The following is a 16,232-nucleotide window of genomic DNA, read 5'->3' as shown; positions in this document are numbered from 1 at the left end:
AATGCACCAACCAAAAGACACAGACTGGCTGAATAGATGATACTTGTGCGTGTATGCACTTTCACTTACCACATCACTCTGCCTGACTCCCCAAATCGTATGTAAATATTTTATATTGTTAGGTTAATCATGTTCCCATTATGGCTTAAAATTGTGATTATCTTTTATTTTTTTGTCTGGCTATTGACTGTGAAAATTGGTAAACATCTTTTACTATTGTGATTATGTAACTATTACTCACTCAATACCACTGCATCATGACTAATCAACAGAAAAATAACAGAATGTATATCACCAAAACTACCATTTTAAAAAGAGAGCTGTAGTCACTTTTTAAACCCAGATGTATGTCAGAAGTACCCTGGAATTTTTTGAAAAATAAAACAGTAAGAATAATTCTACATATAGTACTCACTATTAAAGAAACAAACCTAAAAATGAGACATAGTTCCCCTTTCATGTGCCACAGACAGATAACTATAGATATTGTATTATCAAATTTCAAGTTTTAACTTGCACCTTGAATTTTCATGAAGTTTTGAAAACTATCTGAGCAAAACTCACCAATGTAATCCCTACATAGACTTTTAAGGCCTGCATCAAATCTAATCTCTTTCAAAAAAGGACCCTTTATTCCCAAGTGAGGATTTATCTGTCCAGTGATGATAATGACAACACCAACAACTTACACTTACTGAGTATTTACTGTACCTGCCACATTACAGGTATCATTTCATTCAATATCCACACACAACAACAGATGGTAGGCACCAACAAAAATTTACTGAGAATCTGTTATTCTGCCCTTGCCTTCATGGTGCTCATAATTGAGTGGGAAAGGAAGGGAACAGGAACAAACAACTATGATATTAAGCAATGCCAGGTACAATAAGATTAGGTATAGGAGCACTCCAGGATAGCAGTGTCTAAGGTGATTATAAGAACCAATACTGCATCAGAACCAGTACTCTTAAAGTAAAATCCAAACCATACACTTTAACCCTCAAGGCCTTGAATGATACAGTTCCTGTAGCCTTGACAATCTCACCACACCACTCTCCCTATTCAAGGAAGTCTTCATAGAGGAGGAGACTTTCGAGCTGCCTCTTGAAAAATGTACAAGGTTTGTCAGGAGACCAAAGAGGAAAAGAAATACTGCTACTGCTAAGTCACTTCAGCCGTGTCCGACTCTGCAACCCCATAGACGGCACCCCACCAGCCTCCCCCGTCCCTGGGATTCTCCAGGCAAGAACACTGGAGTGGGTTGCCATTTCCTTCTCCAATGCATGAAAGTGAAAAGTGAAAGTGAAGTCGCTCAGTCATGTCCTACTCTTAGTGACCCCATGGACTGCAGCCCACCAGGCTCCTCCGTCTATGGGATTTTCCAGGCAAGAGTAATGGAGTGGGGTGCCATTGCCTTCTCCAAAGAAATACTAGGTATGTGTAAAGGAAACGGGGCATAAAAATGAATGAAGTCTAGTACCAGTTCTTTGTGTCCGAATGCAGTGTGTATAGGAGAACGGTGCAAAATGGCAAAGGTAGGTTAGGGTTAACTCGGCTTTATGTGCCTACATATTTTTAAATGAAAAGATGGTACGATCATACCTGAACTTTTAAGAAGGAAACTGTGACAGTAGCCTTCATCTAAAGACTAGAAGCAGAAAAGCTACTGTGGAGAATGTAATAATAAAATCATTTATAGTAGTAGTAGTAGATTTGCAGTACTAGCTAATAGATAAATAAACTAGCTTAAAATTCCAATGGATTTTTTAAATTTCTTATTTCATGTTGGAGTACAGCCGATTAACAATGCCGTGACAGTTTCAGGTAGACAGCAAAGGGATTCAGTCCTACATATACATGCAACCATTTCTCCCCTCAAACTTACCTCCTATCCAGGCTGCCACATGACACTGATCAGAGCCCCCTGTGCTATACAGTAGCTCCTTGATGGTTATCCATTTTAAATATAGCAGTGTGTACCTAGTCCATGCCAAACTCCCTAACTATCCCAGTGCATTTTTTTAGTCAAAATTTCTAATTTTAAGATGAAGAGATGCCAAAGCATGCAGTTAAGCAGGAAGCCACTGAAAGCAAAATCCAAAATCCTTTCATAATTCAAAGTGAAACTGCCCCCTCTCCAAAAAAAAAAAAGAAAGAAAAGGAATTGTCACACGAACATGCCCTCTAACCTAGTAATTTCATTTCTCAGAATGTAACCAATGGCCAGAACAACACAGGTACAACAATGAGTTCGGTTCAGTCGCTCAGTCCTGTCTGGTTCTGCAAACCCATGCACTACAGCCAATACATACCTACAAAAGTTTCCTTCAGCTTTGATTACAATGTAAGTTGGAGCCCATTTTATCCAAAGTACTGAAAAAAACACATTCTGTTACATACACACAGACCTATATACTGATATGGGAATATCTCTGAGATACATCAAAAGTTGAAAAATAAAATTCATCTCCTGGCTGGCTGGCCAAGGAAAAAAAATAAAAGAAAAAAAGAAGTTTGAAAAAAAAAAAGCAAAGTATAGAACACCAACACATGCAGTATGAATCTCTTGTTTAAAACAAAATATGATTAAAGACCTAAATGTAAGGCCAGAAACTATTAAACTCTTAGAGGAGAACTTAGGCAGAACACTCCATGACATAAATCAAAGCAAGATCCTCTATGACCCACCTTCAAGAGTAATGGAAATAAAAACAAAAATAAACAAGTGGGACCTAATTAAACTTAAAAAGTTTTTGCACAGCAAAGGAAACTACAAACAAGGTGAAAAGATAACCCTCAGAATGGGAGAAAATGATAGCAAAGGAAACAACTGATAAAGAATTAATTTCCAAAATATACAAGCAGCTTATACAACTCAATACCAGAAGAGCAAACAACCCAATCAAAAAGTGGGAAAGGGACCTGAAGAGACATTTCTCCAAAGAAGGCATACAGATGGTTAACAAGCACATGAAAAGATGCTCAACATCGCTCATTATTAGAGAAATGCAAATCAAAACTACAGTGAGATACCACCTCACACCAGTCAGAATGGCCACCATCAAAAAGTCTACAAACAATATGCTGGAGACAGTGTGGAGAAAAGGGAACACTCTTGCATTGCTGGTGGGAATGTAAACTGATACAGCCACTATGGAAGACGGTATAGAGACCCCTTAAATAGCCAGGAATAAAACCACCATATGATCCAGCAATCCCACTCCTAAGCATATACCCCGAGGAAACCCAAACTGAAAAAGACACATGTACCCCAATGTTCACTGCAGCACTATTTACAAGAACTAGAACATGGAAGCAACCTAGATGTCCACCAACAGATGAATGGATAAAGAAGCTGTGGTACATATATACAATGGAATACTACTCAGCCATAAAAAGGAAAACATTTGAATCTGTTCTAATGAGGTGGATAAAACTAGAGGCCCATTATACAGTGAAGTAAGTCAGGAAGAGAAATATAAATATCGTATACTGACATATATATGGAATCTGAAGAGATGGCTCTGATGAATTTATTTTCAGGGCAGCAATGAAGAAACAGACACAGAGAACAGACCTATGGACACGGGAGGAGAGGAGGGAGAAGGGGGAATGTATGGAGAGAGTAACATAGAAATTTACAACACCATGTGTAAAACAGACAGCCAATGGGTATGACCCAGGGAACTCAAACAGGGGCTCTGTTACAGGCTGAAGGGTGGGGTGGGGAGGGAGATGGGAGGGAGGTTTGGGAGGGAGGGGACATGGGTGTACCTATGGCAGATTTTTTAAAAAACACAAAATTCTGTAAAGAAATTATCCTTCAATTAAAAAAATTTTTTTTTCAAAAAATGCATGCACTGAAAGAAGCCACAAGAAACTGGTAACTGACATCTCCTCCAGGAAGTAAAACTGAGGGATGAGTGAGTAAATGCTAAATTCCTCTTCTGTACTATTTGGAATTTTTACAATGTGCTCCTATTATTTTTTCCCCTTTATTTATATTATTAAAATGGAAAGCACTTATACATTTTGGTTAAAGGTATAAAGAATTATACAATATGATTTTAAAAGAGCTTCATCTAAAACTGTTAAAATTAGATTTGCTACCTAAGGAGCTAAATTTCCATTTTCTGAAAAAAACTAACTTCTTGATTTCCTAAAATTAAATAATATTTTACTGGATAAGACATAATGATCTTTTAATGTTTTTCTAATACTACAGGATATCCACTATTTCAACAAATATAAAATTCTTAAATCAATGATAAATCATTAAAAACTAAATACTATCTTTTTAAGTTTCTGCCTTAATAGTAACAAAATACAATTTACATTTATATAGAACTTGGCAGGTTACAAAATGCTCTGACACTCATCATCTTTGTTCCTCACAAGAAAACACTGAGGTAGGTAAGGCAAGTAATATGATATTAGGTCCATTTTAGGATTAGGCATCTGAAGTTAAAAGGAGTTAGTTATACGGTGTATCTGGGGTCACAGAGCTAACATGTAACAAGCCAGGAACTGATGTTTGGTCTTCTGATGCTACATGCAAGGGTCCTTCCACTAAACCACATCATTCCAAATAACCAGTCACAGAGTGCTAAGGGGTCAGGCTTATGACAGGGAGGGAGGGCTCACGGCAGGTCTGGCTGTGACAGGCAGTCTGCCAGGAGAGGAACGTACAATATAAAAATACAGTGTGTGAAAGTGGGCCTGACTTAAGAAAGGGAAATAGAACTGGGAGAAATGCCAAGAAGTACAGCAACTAAGGTGAAAACTGGGCAGCTTACCAATTAGGGAAGCCAAGGAAATACCTTTGTAGGTTTAATGTACTTAGTTAAGGTAGAAGAGCAAGACTATTGGAGGGACTATACTGTAATGTGGAAAGATCATAAAGAAAAGTGTTTATAATACAATCAAAAGATTTAGAAAAGATGTCATGGAGTGTGATGTGTACAACGTATTTAATCAGAGTTAAGATGTGGCACATGATTGCTATAAAAAACGCTCTGGGTCTGATCCTACACTGCATGGTCATTTTAAGGCTGTGGCTTGGAACTTTTAAGAAGCATGTGTGAAATAACTTAGAACTCAATCTCACTCTACAGGAGACACCAAATAAGGAGCAAGAATCACTTTCCACACAAAAGGATTCACTCTCCTAAGGTTCTAGCACAGAACTGAACAGCAGTACCTGTTTAGGGTGAGAAAATCCTTGTCAGGAGAAGGGGCCATGGACACCAGAACTAAAACCAGGGTCAGGTCACCATGGTCTAAATGAAACCATGGATCTGTAATCCTGAAAAGCACACTTACATGAATTCTTAGAGCGAACACTTATTGCTGACCCAGCAGAAGCAGGCTCCTTGAGATACATCATCCCAGCTGTCTCTTAACTGCACTTTACTGTGACAAAGGGGAGAAAAGGTTGAGGACCCCGTAGTTTTAACCCTGAATTTCACCAGATACCTCCTGTAACACTTAACATTTATTCTGGAAGTTATTTTAGAAGGGGGTGTGGGTGTGTGTGTGTGGGTGTGTGTGTGTTTTATTCTTGGTACATTTAGTTTTGATTTTAGGTTTGATAAATACATAGAAATCCCTGTTATTTTTGTCATTCTAACATTCATTCACCGTTCTCCTGCTAACATACCCTCATTTCCCTTGAGGGAATCACTATTTCCCCACCTTCAGACCACGCATTTCTAGCAGTCAATTCCATCCCTACTCTAGGTCAGACACATGTCCTAGATCTAATCCAATTACTGCATCACATTCCAATGGCCACAGAGAAAGGCACATGACCCATTCAGAAGCAGTGAGGTACAAGACTGCTGGATTTCAACTAGAAAGGTATAACTGAGCAGCCGTCTTGCCACGAGGCAAGAGTCTGAGAGCAGAATCAATACAGAGGTATTAGAACAAAGAGACAAGTCTAAGTAATTCCTTTCACTCTGAATCAAGCCATGCATGAAACCTGCTCTGCAAAGATTTTTAGTTATGTGAGTAAATAAATTCCCTTCTTGACTCAAGCCAGTTTGAGGTGAGGTTTCTATAATTTATAACCAAGAGCTGAAACCGATGTAGTAAATTTCAAGTAGATACCAAAAAAGTGGGGAGGTTCCTGGAAAAGAGGTTTGTACAAAGCACAAACCATTGACCAACTCTAGAACTGCTATAGGTTACTCCAGACATTTAACAGTATGAAATCTCTGAAGCTGATTTCTATTTTCTGCCCCCAAACAAAAGGGCTACAATAACTGAGGGTGGGAAAAGTAGAACAAATAAGTCTTTTAAAAGGAACATGAAGGCAAAGTCTCCTTTTTGCCTTCATTTTTCTGAGTACCACCTGCCCCAGCCAATACATGTTTACTCCAAATTAACACTGCATTTAGATATCTCATTTTATAGAGCTCTCCAAATGTTTCAGCATTATTAGTTTTTATGACATACATGTTACATCAATACACAATGGTGACCAAAGCCTCTTGCAAGAAACTTAAGGAATTAAGTAGCAATTTCTAAAATACCTAAATTTTAAACATAATTCTTAAGCTTACATGTAAGGCTTTATCTGAACATCCATGAAGCTTCAGATTCCAACTGCTTTACAATCAAAATTTCTCCCCCTCTTACTCCTTCTTTCTTGAGGAAAATAATACATACATTTAATGGGGCTGTTAGGTATTCAACATGAGGAAAACACTGGAAAAAACAACACAGCAACTCAGTAACTCCCTTCCACCCCTCACCACTCTATCTCATCCCACCCAAAAACGGGAGTGTTGAGGGTATAAAATAGCCAAGGTTTTAAACGATAAAAAATTTATGGGATTCTTCCAGAAAAACACAAATCTGCTCAATACAAAGTATGTACATTAGAAAACATAACTAGAATATTTTAGCCATTATTATATACAAAAAGGCAGAGAGAGGTTTTCTTTCATGAAATCTGGATTGCAGATGTCTGGCAAAAAAAAAAAAAAATTAATAATCTATCACAAAGTCCCACAACTAGTGATTCAAAATGAAAGCTTTCACTACTTACACCATATGTAAATATACATATATACTCGCTGCTTATAATCCCTTGATCTGAAGAGAAAGAGAACTGATACTCTACTGTGAAAATGGTCAGTGGGCAGACATTTTAAAATCCTTTCCCACATGAAAAGATTCCTGAAAAAGAGATCAGAAGACAACAGAAAAGCACTCAATATATATGGAGTTGTAAAGCCCGTATGAACTAGTATCTATTACACAAAGAGGGAACATGCAACAAAGTGATTAGGAAAGTCAAACATGAATTAGTCCAATAACACAGGCAAACATAAACCCTAAAAAGAACTTTATGGAACAGAAATCCACACATCTCAAAAAGACGTCTATTATTAATGATGAAACACTACCAAACTTTGAGGCTCCAAGTATTAAACCTTAAATCAGTAAGAAATTGGTATGCCTTCACTAAGGGAAAAAAAAGTTTGAAACAGTACATAATGAACAAGGCAGAATATATATTTTTAAAATGCAAACATATATCAAAAAGACTATTATGTACAAGGCATTAATTTTAAGGGCACTAAAATAAAATACTCCAGTATATTCTGAATAGCCACTGTCTGATTCTATTAAACAAACTTTCACTGTACCTAAAAATGTAAGCTCTATCTCATGGAGCTTATGTACCGCTCTTGAAAATAATTCAAGGTACCAATGGTGAATGCTAAGATTCTGTACTTGGTTTCCACAGTCTCCTGTATTATTCTCAAACACATCATCTGATTAATGTTCACAATGCAAAGACATTTCCATCCATATAAGTAAGAAGGCAGGACAATGATGACAATATCAATGCAAATACATATAGGACTTTTTATGTACCAGGGACTGTTTCTAGCACTTTACAAATGTATAATCTTCAACACAATTCAATGAAGTAGGGTGGTATTCTCACCCTATTTAGCAAATGGAAAAAATGAGTCACAGAAAAGTTAAGGAACTTGCCTAAGTTCACACAACCAGTATGTAGCAGAGCCACAATTCAAGACAGTCTGGCTCTCCACTCTACGCTCTTAACTTTTACAGTTCGATTCCAGCAGTCGGCTTCAATTTCAAACTTTTCTTTCCCTCTAATCTATTTTACCACTCTATGATTCAGTTGCTTGTCTGGAAAAATGGGGTTAATAACTGTTCTTACCTTACACAGTTGTTCAGTCCTTACATGAGGATTAAATGCAACAGTCTATATAATATGCCCGGCACATACCAGTATTACAGCAATGGTTCTCAAAATACCTATCAAATGTCTGTCACTGGAGTTGGGAATCACTGCCATAACACTAACAGTCAGAATCTACCAAAAAGAATGGTCTCAATGTGTCCTTCACACTTCTCAAGTAATGCCTAAGTAAACCTGACGTTCCCAATCACTGCCATTAAAACAAGTCCACCACAAAAATACACATATTGACAACTTAGGAACTGCTTCTTCAGTCTGGAACTTCCTCTCCATTATTCTGTGTTCCCTCAATGCCCCCTCCCCCACTCCCACCCAATCACAAAAATAGAGTTCATTCTGGTAGAAGCAGACACTAAAAAAATTTCTCATATACCAAACTGGACTTGTGTTTTAAGACACAAACTTCACTTGGTATTTTAACATCATTTTCATCTGCACATTGTGGTGCGGGTGCTCTAAAAGGTTTCAAGCAGAATGCTACTCTCGGCTTGCCTTCACCAAAGGGCTGCAAAACTATGGAGGCTGAAAGAACAACAGCAATTCTCTAGTCCAGGGTCTAGTGCTCATCAACATTTAAGTTTGCTCCTAATTTCTTGTTGTGACAACATTCTGGGACATTTCTCACCATTCAATCGTGTTAGAGTTTCTCTTAAGGTACAGATGGAAGAGGAGAAACACTGGATGGATCCCATGGCGCTTTCGTATTCAACTTGACAACACAGCATCAAATTGTACTCCTCAAAGTAGCTGTATTACTTTAAACACCTAAGGGTATGAAAGTATCGACAGGGAGGTGGGTAGGAAGGGAAAAGAACATACCACTGATTCAGGTTCAAAACCAACCTGAATTTGCAATTTGTTTAGTTCTCTGTCTTTCCTCCTTCTAAATTCCCATGAAACTGATAGAAAAAAATTTAATAAATAAACTGATAAAAGAATCAGCACAGGAGAGTATAATACATTTGGAAGCATTTCTATGAAGAGTTCACAGGCAAGAGCAGGCAAGGAAGGGGTGATAACCAAGTAAACACCAAGGGGGTTCCAAGTTAGAACCGCTGGGTAGAGAGGGCAGGAGTGGGAAGAGATGTGGAAAAGGTGGAAAAGGTAGGCTAGCTTTTCCCCAGGAAGTGAAAAGAAGAAAAGAGAACAAGAGTGAGCTCCTCATGCCTACTTTATACAGAGATTACATGCATCCTGGTATTCATCCCCAGGCCCCAGAAAAGGCAGGGGAGGGGAATGGCTAAAGAAACTGAACAAACCACCTCTGCAGGCACTTCCTCCTCAAGCCAGATACCAGCCAGTTCATCTTAACACTATACCTGCCAGGCAAAAAGCATCACCCCAATGTTTCCAATGAGAGCTAGTCAGCCTTTCTAGCGGTCATCCTGCCATGGGGAAGACCAGGATCAAACAAGTGAAGCAATAACCTCAGCAGAAATAGAGATGATTCAAGAAACAGAAAACAACTTTTTTCAAAACTTATTTTTCTTAGAGTGATTAGAAAAGATCATATATCCATGTCTCAAGCATCAAGATGTTGCAAAAAAAAAATAACCAAAAACAAAAGAGTTCTTGTAAATTAAAATATAACTACTGAAATAAAAAGTTCAGTTAGAAGAGTCAGAAAATTAAAGTAGGAAAAAAAAACAAAAGGAGACAGAAAACCTGGGAGGAAAAAAAAAGAATAAAATTCAGGCGTTTTCACCATCCAATGAATAAAATAGGGGAGAAATTATCAAAGAAATTTTTCCAAAGCTAAAGAAAGACAGAAGTTTTTATCTGAAAGGAACTAAAAAGGACTCATACTTAGGCACATCCTCATGAAATATCTTGATCCTTATTCAACATCAGAGACATCAGAATAAAGAAAAAAGTCTAAAAAGTTGTGAGGTGGGAGGAAACCTACAAATGAATAAGCCTCTGACAGGCATTAGCTATCTAGAACATTAGCAACACTAGCTGCTAGAAGATAATACAGGAAAGCTACCAGAGCACTGAGAGAAACTTAGTTTCAATGTAAAATTCTACATAGGCTACTATCAATCAAGTTTGAAAGCAAAATAAAAGCATTTTCAGACACAGAAGGACTCAACAAGTTGATCTGTTAATTTTGTACCCTGAAGAAGATAGCTGAGGAAAAACACAGAATAAGAGTGAAAAGCCAAGGAAATAGGAAATACACAAGAAAATGGTGACACTAACCCAGGAGTCCAGTGAAAAGAAATCCCAGGACTGCAGCTGTACAGCAGACCTAAAAAGCAATGAGTCCACATTAGAACAAGAAATCAGGAAGACCCAAAGAATGTTTTCTCAAAGAAGAATCAAATAAACTCCAGGAACTAGATAAAATGAGTAAGAAGCTAGAAAACATTAGTGAAATGATAAAGATAGCATATGCTACTTCTTCCAACATGAAAAGAAAAAAAAAGAGAAAACAAAAAATCATGATCCTAGCATAGATCCATCAAACTAACACATGACAATGATTTTGAGCAATTAAGTGTGAGGAAAGTAAACCCATTTAAACAAGATGCTGGGAACATTTTCCTTCAGCTGATCAAGGAATATGACACTGGACTTTTAAAGATGAAAATATAATTCTAGTGTAAAATTGTTTCCTCTTCCAAGATGTCCTTTGCCCTCTCTTCTCTGAGTCATTCATTCATTCACTTACACAACAACAAATATTTACTCAGCACCCTACACATCAGGCACTGTCCGAGGAGCGGGACAGAACAGTCAGCAAAGAAGACAAGACCCTGCCCTTGTGAAGCCTGACTCCAATGACAGATGAGTCCTCTTCCAAGATCATGTTAAACGGTTCTCTCTCCTATGAAGCTTTCACTGAACTTGAATGTTAGGCTAAGGGCTTGTCTTGTACTTTCCCTAAAGAACTCCAACTCTTTACAGAATCAAATTTAGCTTTTTACATATGCATTACCTTAACCAGTCTGCAAACAATGCAACAGCAGCAACATTTCTTAAGAATTATTTGTACCTCTAACGCACAGCACCAGGCCTAGATCAATAAATGTATTTTGAACCTTTCCATTCAACCAAAATGTAAATAAAACTGCCAAGTAAAATGCAAAGCACTGTACCAATGCTAATCATTATTTAATAGATGAGGAAGCTGAAGATCCAGATTATAAAACTAGTTTCTGGAAGAACCAAAACTAAAATCCAAAGTGCTAGGTTGAATTAAAATAAGTGGTCAAATAAAAAGCTGAGTCAGAGTGGGAGAGACCAACCCTAGGCCTTTTCTTAGAACATTTCCAAATACACAATAAACGTCTAAGATGTAGACTCTATTTCTTCCATATGTCACGGCATAGCTTAATAATTTTGTAAAGATCATTTTGAAAGCCTCTCATCAAATATATAATCTATCTTTAAAAAGCTTCAATTTCACAGAACTATTTTTACTTTGCATAAATGCATAAATACTTGAAATGCATAAATGTTCAGAGGCTAAATGCATTTAACATAAAATATATTGGTTTTTAAAATGTCCTCACAAGAAAACCTTCAAAATTATTGCCATAAATATTCTGTGTATTTATTCCCATAATTACTGGACTTTTTATTCTTTTTAAACTTGAAAACACTAAAAAAAAAACACCTGAAATGATTACATTAACTTCCAGTAATAACAACAAAAGGCATATGGTTTGAGTTATTGGGATATACACTTGCAAAAATAAGCAAAAAATTTAATTTACATAAATATAACTTCTATAAAAATCAGGGAACTAACACAACAGATCCTGTTATTTCACACTTTCATAGGTTACTGATAAGCACATATACTTTGGTATATGATCATATCTGTTCAATAACCCACATCATTAATACTTAATAGTAGTAGCTATGAAAATTACAATTTACCTACAAAAATACAACACTAAATAGATGAGTTAGATTGTCTATATTCACAGAAGAAGCAGTCATGGAATTGTTCCTATTTCAGTTCAACAAACATTTATCAAGGTTGCTAGATGCCAGTAGCTATTCTAGGCACTTGTAATAGTTTCACGATGAACATATAAAAATTTCTGCCCCTGAGAGGCTTACAGTAGGGGAAAGCAACTGCTAAACCTTTTCTCCTAAAGACTAAAAGCTGACTAATAATTAAATGTGATTTCCAAGTACAGGATAGCCACAGAAAAGTTATCTACACATAGGTTTCAACAAACTCTAGTTTTAAATATTATTTTTTTAAAAAGTCACTTATTAAAGATACATAATACCAGGACATGAGTTGTGTGTTGTGAGTTTGATCACAGAATCAGGAGTTTAACTTACATATACTTATTATAGTTTAACTTATATATAGTATTAACTTACAAACCAAAAGATTCAATAAATACTAACCAAATAGTGATTTCTACTCTAAATGCAACCAGAAGACTCAAACTTTTATCACCCACTGAAATATAAGAAAGTTTCACCTTCATTCTCCCTCTAGTACTACCACCATTACCCGAACTACCATTCGTTATTGGCTCAACTGCCAACAATCCAATCCCAAACTCTGCTACTCAGGCTCAGTTTAACCACTGAGAGCTCTAATTAACCCTCAAATTTAATTCTATGTTTTTATCTTTTCCTAGGTATTTCCCAACGGAGAAGGCAATGGCACCCCACTCCAGTACTCTTGCCTGGAAAATCCCATGGACAGAGGAGCCTGGTAGGCTGCAAGTCCATGGGGTCACTGAGGGTCAGATACGACTGAGCGACTTCACTTTCACTTTTCACTTTCATGCATTGGAGAAGGAAATGATAACCCACAGCAGTGTTCTTGCCTGGAGAATCCCAGGGATGGGGGAGCCTGGTGGGCTGCCGTCTGTGGGGTCGCACAGGGTTGGACACAACTGAAATGACTTAGCAGCAGCAACAGCAGCAGGTATTTCCCAAAGAAAATGTCAGGGCATAAAACCTCTAAAAGAGATTTTAGAAGTTAAATTTCTAAAAGATTTTGAAAGATTTTGAAATTCTTTCTTTAATATCTATGCTGACAATAAGATAACTGGTTTTTTGACTTTTAAAATGACATGTGAAATACTCATAAAACTATTAGCAAACTGTCAAGCAAGCCTGCGATGTAAGAAAACACCACTACCAACAATAATAATAAAATGCAAAGGACAAGCACTAAAAATAAGTAAGAGAGTCAATACACAAATGACAAGATGCTTAGTCTACCCAGCAGTCAAAATATGTAAGATAATAACAGTAAAAATTATAAAATAATGGCAGCTAGAATTTATTGCGCTCTTATGTAAGAGTGAATATGCAATAAATACTTAACTAATTCACTAGTCAACCAATTACCAAATAGAAGAAAGCTTCAAAGAAGAGGTGATAACTGAGCTAGTCCTTCATGGATGCAAACTCACTAGGCAAAGACTAGGGGTAAGGAGAAACACTCAAAGGTGGGAGAGCAGATGAGGCAAAAGCATATACCAAAACACTAAAACACGAACCCAGCCTTTATTCTTGGAACCCATTCTTACTGTGAAGCTGAAGTAACTTCATCAGATTTTTTCTCTATCTTTAATTTTTAAAGAACTATTTGATCAAAAAAACAACAGCACCTATGACATCTCTTACACGTGGAATATAAAAAGAAATACAAATGAACTTACTAGTGAAACAGAAACAGACTCACAGACTTGGAGAACAGGCTTCTGGTTGCTGGCGGGAGAAGGGTCAGGGAAGGGACAGCTGGGGAGTTTGGAATGGGCATGTACATACTGCTATATTTAAAATGGATAACCAACAAGGATCTACCATATAGCATATAGAAGTCTGCTCAGTGTTATGTGGAGTGGAGGGGGGCTTGGGGGAAAATGGCTGAATCCCTTTGCTGTTCACCTGTTCCCCTGGAACTATCACAGCATTGTTAATCAGCTATACTTCAATACAAAAAAAAAAAAAAAAAAGATAGCAATAGAACTCAGTTCTATTTTGATTTTCAAAATCAAGAACAGTTCATCACTAATGAGATTTCTTTCAAAGACAAGAATAATTCTACACAAAGGGTATTATTTAGGTGGTTTTCTGAGAGTCAATCCTCTTAAAATAAATAAAAAATGTAAAAGAAATTGCCAACCTAGAATTCTTTACCCAGCAAATATATCATTCAAAAGTTAAGTGAGATAACATTTTCATACAAGAAAAAACAAAAAAACGAGAGCGATTTTATTACCATCATAAGGAAACACTAAAGAACACTGTTCAGGCAACTGAGAAATGCAAAAAAAGAATAAAGAGCAAAAAAAGTATAAATTTAAACACCATCAAAAATAAGAATTATTATTATTTAAACAGCCTTGTGCTGTTTAAAATGTACACAGAATTACAAGAAACAACAAAGCATGTAACAAAAACCCAAACAGCATATAAAGCCTAAAAGAAAATTTTCTGTACTCTTAGGAAAAGACTGGAGTGAGTATTAACAGGTCGAGGACAACTGTTTCACTTGTCACGTTTTTTGAAAGCCATGCCTCTGAAATTCAAACAATCAAGATTATCCTTCCAGTGAACATTCCTAAAAAAAATCAAATATTAAACAGGATGATAACTATCCCTCACACTGCCAGCCTTCATAACAATGGTACTTTTTTAAAATAATACATAAATGAAGGAAAAGTAGCATAAGTAGCATAAAAAAGCAGAACATTTTTGAGATTTAACAAGAGCTGCTATCAAGGCAATACCCAGAAAGAACATATGTACAGCTCCTGAGCCATCTCATGCAGTTCTGGATTCCTTTTTGTGTTTGGGAATCAGACCCTTCCATACTTCCCCAGGCCCAAGGAAAACCAACTTGTGAGAATAATAATTAGACTATTTCAAATGTATGATCTCCAAACATGTTAGGTGGAATCTGCCTTCTAAAAAGAAGGGCAAATAGGGTAAAATCCTTCCTTTGATAATTGGTGAAGGAGATACCTGAGAATAATTATCCCATCCAAATCTACCTTTTAGAACTATAGTATACCTTCATGGTTTCTATTTATTAACCACAGAAATAAAGTATTTTTGTATACTTAGAATACATAAAAGGCTGTATTCTTCCTATGGACTCAAAATGGTAACATTAATATTTAGAATAAATAGATATTCCGTTTCATACAGTATTACTCCGTATTTCTACCCGGTAACTTTAAATACCAAATGCACTGAGTTTAGCCCTGAAATGGTTTTAAAACACTTCCCTAACTGGAGTATAATTATTTTCAATTAAAGCATTGTTCTGCCATTCAGGAGTCATCTGATTTACATAAATGTTAGTTAAGCACCATAGAAATTCTAAAATATATAATTAGAATGTCACAAATCACTTAATCCATTCTGTCAAAACAGGGATTATTTTAACTTCTGTTTCACTTCGTTTAAAAGAAAACCTATTTACTTTATTTTCTGTAACAGAAAAAAAAAATTAGTAGGATAAACTTACAACATACTTCCCCAATCAAACTTTAAAATGATTCTGGTTAACCACAAATTGACTCAAGTAGTTAAGTATTTTTCCGAATGTATTTTACTGAAACATGTCTGACAACATGTAATAATGACATGTAGTTACTGGGATACTGTTTTACAGAATTACAAATTATTTCACTGATTTATTATTCTTAGTCATTCGCAGATTTTAAAAAGGTCACTTTGGTCTTGTAAATTATCCAAGTTAACTAGGTGCATTGCTAGGCTAAAGTAAACAATTTTGTAAATAGCTCTTTTACTTAGGGTTAAAACATAGCCATAAAATTTATCATTAAATAACACATTCTCACTAAGCTGAATTTACCAGAAAAAAAAATTATAATTGAACTCTATTAATTTCAAACATCCTGAGATATTTGGGGAAATAAGACAAAAATTGTTCTTCAGTTATTTTTAAGATTCAGACACATAATACTTCAACTGTTTATCAACCATAGGTTATAATACAAAAAAACTTATGATAAAGAAA

At 36.2% G+C, this 16,232-nt stretch overlaps 1 protein-coding gene across 2 annotated transcripts in view; it reads right to left on the bottom strand.

The window, feature by feature from the left end:
- The window catches only part of STK3 (serine/threonine kinase 3), a 308,668-nt gene that overhangs the window by 230,464 nt on the left and 61,972 nt on the right, over nt 1-16,232 (bottom strand). The gene's annotated exons all lie outside the window — the stretch shown is intronic.

This window comes from Bos indicus, chromosome 14 (assembly GCF_029378745.1).
Source record: "Bos indicus isolate NIAB-ARS_2022 breed Sahiwal x Tharparkar chromosome 14, NIAB-ARS_B.indTharparkar_mat_pri_1.0, whole genome shotgun sequence".
Taxonomy (NCBI): Eukaryota; Metazoa; Chordata; class Mammalia; order Artiodactyla; family Bovidae; genus Bos; species Bos indicus.
This window is presented reverse-complemented; position numbering and strand designations above follow the sequence as displayed.